Below are 7062 nucleotides of genomic sequence, written 5' to 3'. Positions count from 1 at the left end.
AGAGTTGGTCAGGAGGGGAGTTACTCGCTGCAGGATTCCCAGCCTCCGACCTGCTCCTTGTAGACACGGGATTGATATGGGGCTGGGGGTCCAGGTTCAGTTTCTGCTCAATGGGTAACCCCCAGGATGTTGATAGTGGCGGGGTGGGGGTGGGATTCAGTGATGGTAACGCCATTGAACGTCAAAGGGAGGTTGGTGGGGGGGCGGGTGATGGTTAGATTCTCTCGGGTTGGAGATGGTCATTGCCCAGCATTTATGTGGTGCGAATGTTACGCTCGACCAGTAAATCAGTGTATTTGGGAGCATAGAGTGAGGGTTTGTCTGAAGACTTCAGAGTAGCGCTAAATTTGATTCGTGCCTGCCCAAAGGAAAACAGGAGGACTGGCCTGGAAGTATTGGAGGTGGGGTGGGGGGGGAGTCGTCTGGCCCCACCTCCAGTGAAGGCGACCCACAGACAGCCTTCCTCCAAAGCCGGTGATAAAGTGGATTTACAGGTCAGGTTGAACAGAGGCCACTCCTCCCTCGATGGTGTTGCTCTCCCTCAGCTGATTTTGAAGATCTCTTTAGCATGTAACACAACATGTTTGACCACGACACCCTTGACAGACGAAGGCCTACAGCCACAATGTATTATTGGGCTGGGGAGGTGGTGGTTGAGGTGGGGCGGGTGTGCGGGGAGGTGTGGAGGGGAGGCGGGTGACATTCCCGGTTGGATTCCGACACGTAGGTCCAAACACTTGCTTTGCAATCGAGAGCACTTTCATTTCTTTTTGTTTGTGCAGAAATGAGAACAGTGGGAGTTGCGGGAGGAGGCTGGGGTTGCGGTTGCGGTGTGGAGGAGAAAGAATTGCGGGGTGGGCAGGGAGAGAGACTGACGAGAGAGAGTGGGCTGGTTGGTGGGGAGGGGGGAGAGCGAATGTCCGGGGGGAAGCTGTGGTCAGGCAGCGTGCGTGCGCAGGTGGCACCGAGCGAAGGAGGCGATGCCTTAGGAATGGGGTAAAGAGTTTCTGGGGGGGGGGGGGAGCAGTGGGGTGCGTGGGAGAGAAAGTCTGGAGGGAAGGGGCTTCCTGTGAAGGATAAGCAGCACAAACACACAACTACCCCCCTCGTGGGGGCATCCTTGCACTGCTGTGGAAATGAGACTGCACATTGTTCAAGAGACTTCTTTCTTGGGGAGGGGTGAGGGGTGAGGGGCTGGGGGTGTTCTCAACTGAGCCATAAAGACTATTAACGAAATACCGAATGTACTGTTTCTCGGGGATGGGGAGGTAAGAGGGGCGAGGTGTGTGTCTGTGTGTGTGAGAGAGAGAGAGAATGCCTGTCTGTCTGTACCATGCACTAGCTTTCAGTTCTCAGCTGATCTAACGTTGGCCGGCCCACCTACCCCAGTATACAAACCCCCAACTCCCACCCCACCTGTTTTGTGGCTTGGAAATCTTTGCGACACCGCACCCCCAGCACCCCACAATCTTGGTGGGACCATGGAAGGGGAGACACTGGAATAAATCCAGCCCCTCCAATTGGACAGCTCGAGTGGAGTTTTTCAGTTTTCATTTCAGGACTTTCAGAGCTCCGGGTTAATCATAGAATCCCTGCAGTGCAGAAAGAGGCCGTTTGGCCCATCACATCTGCACCAACCCTCACTCCTCGTCCTCCACCCCTCCCCCCCAAAAAAAAACCCATAACCCTGCATTTCCCATGGCCAATCCCACCCTAACCTGCACATCCCTGGGCACTATGGGACAATTTCCCACGGCCAATCCACCCTAACCTGCACATCCCTGGGCACTACGGGACAATTTCCCATGGCCAACCCACCCTAACCTGCACATCTTTGGACTGTGGGAGGAAACCCACATAGACACGGGGAGAATGCGCAAACTCCACACACACAGCCAGTCGCCCGAGGGTGGAGCTGTAGTGTGAAAGAGTTGGGGTGTTTCAGTAGGTGTACTTTATCTAATGCGTTTCCCTCGTGTGGATGTTGGGTGGTATTGTACCAATTGGCGACAGGCTGTTTGGCCCCCTAACCCATCCCAGCATTCTTGGCGATCCCAGCCGGTAGCCCACCTCCGTTCCGCCCCTCCACAAACCGGGCATTCTCACCGTCTCAGACAGACTGTGACAGCGCAGCGTTCCAGAGGCTTGCAAACTCTCCGAGCAGAGCAGTCTCTTCCTTGCCTCTGCAGGAGATGGCCAGGAGGTTTAAATTCTGTCCAGTTTTACAGCCTTCCCCTCGCAGCCCCTCAGGTGAGGAAGCTCGGGGAACAGGCCATTTGGCCTCCTGTGCCGGCCCTTGGAAATGGTCTATTTGAGTAGTCCCCACCCCTGTATGCACCCAAATCCTTTTCATGTTCCCCCAGCTTCTGTCATTTCTCTTGATCCTCTCCCCCCCCCCCCTCCCCGGACCCCACTGTATCCTATTCCTCCCCCCCCCCCCCCACCCCTTTAAGGGTCATCTCTGTTCAATCTCCCCCTCCCTGCCCCTCAGCACTGTCTGTGTTTGCCATGGGTACCTGGTGTTGCGTTTACACAGCTCTGTCTGGGCCGTCCCAGCTGCGGAAGACGTTATATGCCAGTTGCTTGGCGAGGGGCACAGACCCCCTCGATCAAGGCTGAGGGAGAGCTTGCCTTGTCTCCGGTTTTCCCGAACTCGCGCGGAGCCATGACGGTTTGGGCCGGAGCTGTGCAAACAGGAGGGACGTGCACCGGCCCACGAGGCTTTCTCTGGGGGGAGGAGCCCCCCCCAACCCCATCACAGGCCCATGGCTTGGCCACTCTGAGTTGGCTCACTGACCAGTCGGTGCCCTCTACCTCTTGGGGCACGAACTGTCGGGATTTGGTGTGGGGAGGTTTAACTCTGGCATTCTTGCATTAGTCCTGACAAAAGGAGAGACCAAAAGCTTCGGTGACAGTGCCCATCCCCTTCGGGGATCTGGGGTCACAGCTCGCTCACAAAGTGGGTGCCGCCCCTGTCCCTGGGGAGAGGCTGAGGAGGGGATAAGCTTTCCCTTCCCTTGGAGTTGATGTGGGGGAGGGGGAGGTGCGATTTACCCTGATCATGAACGTAAGGACCAGGCGTAGGCCGTTCAGCCCCAGGCGGTTTGGCGATGTGCTGCGGTGCAGAGGGACGTGAGGAGGGGGCTCGATGCTCACCAGACTTCCTGTCCAGTCCTGAACTGGGAGGAGCACCATTACATGTAGCACGTGCTGGGGGGGTTGGGGGGGGGGGGAGAGGGGGGGGGGGGGGCCGCGCTGTCAACTGTACTAAGCCGAAGTTGCTTCAGTGTGGCTGTGACAATGTCAGTACCTGGGGAGTGTGCGCGCGCGTCTGCCTGTACCTGGGGAGTGTGTGTGTCTGTACCTGGTGGGGAGTGACGTGGGTGCATCTGTGTGTCTCCACCTGGGTTTTGAGGGTGTGTGTGGGTGTGTCAGGGGGTTGTGGTGTCTGGGTGTAAGAATGCCTGAGGGAAGTGGCTGTCTGAGACTGAGTTTGGGGAAGGAGAGGTGGGGTCTGATGTGTGTGTGTGTGTATGTTTGACTGTGGGGTGTCAGGCCGCACCTGTAGGAGTGCGCTGCCCTCCTGTTCTGTGCCTGGCAGTGCCAGCATTGATGCGAGTCTCTGTGTGTGTTGGGGAGCAGGGTACAATCTGAGCAGCTTCTGGCCGAAACAGCGAAGGACAGGCAGGGGCTGTGGGTGATAGTTGCAAGGCTTCAGATGACTGTATTTGTTCGGGGTCACGATGGTGCAAACTACAGAAGGATTTCCAAGCCAGTGTTTCATACTTGACGATACTCTCTTTTCCTCCCTTTCCCACCCTGCACCTCCCTCCCTCACCCCCACACACACACACATGCGCGCGCGCTCCCTGAACATGCAACATTTAAGTGCAGCTCTGAATGTCACTGTGTAAGTGTGTTGTTCCATTCATTTCCCACCTGGGAATCCTCACTGACAATTACTGAAAGGTGCTGTGTCCTTACATAGGCAAATCTAATCAACATTGCTGGAAGACTGACTATTATTTTTGTGGGATTGTGTGTCGGTTTTGTTTGCTCTGTTGTGTATGTGTGTCCGTGAGCATGTGGGTGGGGGGGGGGGTGGGCAGGGGGAGCAGATGGCACGTCTGTCTGTGTGTGTGTGTGTGTGTGTGTATGCGTGTGTAATGTATATTATCAAGTGTATGTATTGAGTACACAGCAAGGAGCTGATCACAGGAATTTAACAAGCAGATTACCGGTTTTAATTTAAATGTGAGAAACCAGATTGGCAAGTGTTGGGAGGGTTCTGAGAGGTTTGGCTTGTAAATTAATGTTAAACAACATTGAGAAATGACCTACAAATGCTGCATTGACCAGAGGGGGTTTTTTTTTTATAAAAAGACAAACCACAAGCCATCCCTGGGAGAGCGAAGGATGCAATTTCTTGAGCACTTCTGCCTTTGTTTTTTTGTTGGTCGAGACTGAGTATAACAATAACTGGACTGGAAGTATACTCTAATAATAAAAACTATTCCCTCGATATCACACTCGAACACACCTTTGAAGAGTATAGTTATTTGAACCATAGCAGCTTTAAGAGGAGTTGGACAGAAAAAAAAATGAAATAATTTTAAAAAAAAAAGAGGCACTCAGACGATATATTTTTTACAAATATATGTTATGGTCAACAGGTCCCTGTAATTCTGATTGTGGCTTTGAATCAATTTAAGTAAAATTAAAAAAGAAATAAAATGCTATAGCTTCTAACATATCTGTTGGTCTTTCATTGGTTTTACAGCATTGCCTTATTCATACTGTCATACGGCACAGAAACAGACCCCTTCGGCACAACTCGTCCGTGCCGACCAGATATCCTAATTAATCTAGTCCCATTTGGCCCATATCCCTCTAAACTCATGTCCCCATCCAGATGCCTTTTAAATGTTGTAATTGTACCAGTCCCCACCACTTCCTCTGGCAGCTCATTCCATACACGCACCACCCTCCGCGTGAATAAGTTGCCCCTCAGGTTCCTTTTAAATCTTTCTCCTCTCACCTTAAACCTATGTCCCTCTAGTTTTGGACTCCCCTACCCCGGGGGGAAAAGACTTTGGCCATTCACCCTATCCATGCCCCTCATGATTTCATAAACTTCTATAAGGTCACCCATCAGCCTGCGACGATCCAGGGAAAATAGCTCCAGCCTATTCAGTGTGTCCTTATAACTCAAACCCTCCAGTCTCGGTAACATCCTTGTAAATAATTTTGTGCATACTTTCCAGTTTAATAACCTCCTTCCTACAGCAAGGAGACCAAAATTGTACACAGTATTCCAAAAGTGGCCTCACCAGTGTCCTTTACAGCCACATGACCCTTCCAACTTGTGTACTCAGTGAGTTAGATTATACCTGTTCTATGAATTCTGATATAGCCCCTTAAATCTCTGCCACTACAGCTGTATTGACCTGTCACTTACTGTGATTTATCAGTTAATTTAAGCTAGGTCTGCCTTCAATTGTCCTCAATAAAGTTAAAAGGACTAATTTTGGACCCAATCCCCTCTTCCTCAAACTGAATGTAACATTGAATTATATACAGTGCTAAAACCATCCTTAATTAAGAGCCACCTCTCCACCCTTTGCTAATTTTCTGTCGCTAGTAAATGACCCATGCTCCCATTGATTATTCAGATCCCAATCCCTGTGATCATTAATGTATGTAATACAAAGCATTAGAGAGGCTCTTGCTGGGTTCACTGGCTGTTAGAAGGTTTCAGAAAAATGCCTAAAGAACTTTGTTGCGCTTGGAAGAGGTCATGAGCACTGCACCTGAGGAGGGGACCCTACCCACTTGCTCCTTTCCCCCCACTCCCCCACCACCTCTAAACTGTGGAACAGTGGGTGGTTGCTGAGGCTGAGGAGCCAGGACAGAAAAATCACTGCTCTGTCTCTGCATTGCCACACACCAGTGCAATCCCACCCAGTCAGCACCCCGTCTGTATTACCATCCTGCATTTACATCCCCTCCCTATCTCCGTCACCTCCTCCAAACCCTCCCTATCTCTGTCATCATCTCCATCCCCCTACAAACCCTCCCTGTCCCCGTCACCTCCTCCAGCCCCCTACACATCCTCCCTATCTCCGTCACCTCCTCCGGCCCCCCCCACTCCTCCAGCCCCCTCCCTATCTCTGTCTTGTGTAATTGCAGCCTCTTGGACCTTTCCCCTCTAATTCCCCTCGCTCTGCCTTTGGTGGTCATGCCCTCAGCTGCTGTCTGTGAATCTCTCCACCACATCCCACCCTCTCCCAGCCCCAAACCCACTGAGCCGATTTACTCCCAACCACTGGAAATGGCAGGGAAGCTTTTAACTGTGTGTTAAAATAACTACCTAGCAGAGTGTGGTGACAGTTACAGAGTCCTGCACCTTTGGGGAGGCCTTGTGGCCCATCGAGGGTATGCTAACCCAATGACACATTTCCCATAACCGTGAGTGTACTGACACTTTGTGCTCATCGATGTATTTACTAAAGGTTTCACGCCTCAGCTACCCTCCAGACACCCCCAACACAATAACATTTTCCTCAAAACCTCCTGCCCCTCGCCTCAAAATGATGCCCCGTCTCAGTATTGACCCTTTGACTGAGGGGAACAGCTGCTTCTTATCCACTCCCCCACCTCTGGTCATGCCCCTCCTCGTCCTATAAGCCCCCTAAATCAGGCTTCCCCACCCCTACCTACCTCGGTCTGCTCTCAAGAAAATAACCCAAGCCCCTCTTCATCGCTCCATCCCGGCAGATCTCTGAACCATCTCCACTGAGAGCACGTCCTTCCTACAGACCCATACACAGTGCTCCAGCCGTGGCCTGGCCAAAGTCCTGTACAGCTCCATCATCATGTGCCAGCTTTATCGGTGGGAATGAAGATTATAAGAGCAGTGAGGTGAGGTTGGGAGCTGTGCACCACTTTGCTTAAGGCACAACTGGAGTACTGTGTGCAGATTACTGTGCCCTGCCCCACCTTCGGGGTTCTGTGGACAAACTCCCCGAAATCCCTCTGGGAGCTTCCTGGTGTTCTTGCTGC

This window comes from Rhincodon typus, chromosome 41 (assembly GCF_021869965.1).
Source record: "Rhincodon typus isolate 14 chromosome 41, sRhiTyp1.1, whole genome shotgun sequence".
Classification (NCBI taxonomy): Eukaryota; Metazoa; Chordata; class Chondrichthyes; order Orectolobiformes; family Rhincodontidae; genus Rhincodon; species Rhincodon typus.
The sequence above is the reverse complement of the archived record's forward strand: the minus strand, read 5'-3'. Positions refer to the sequence as shown.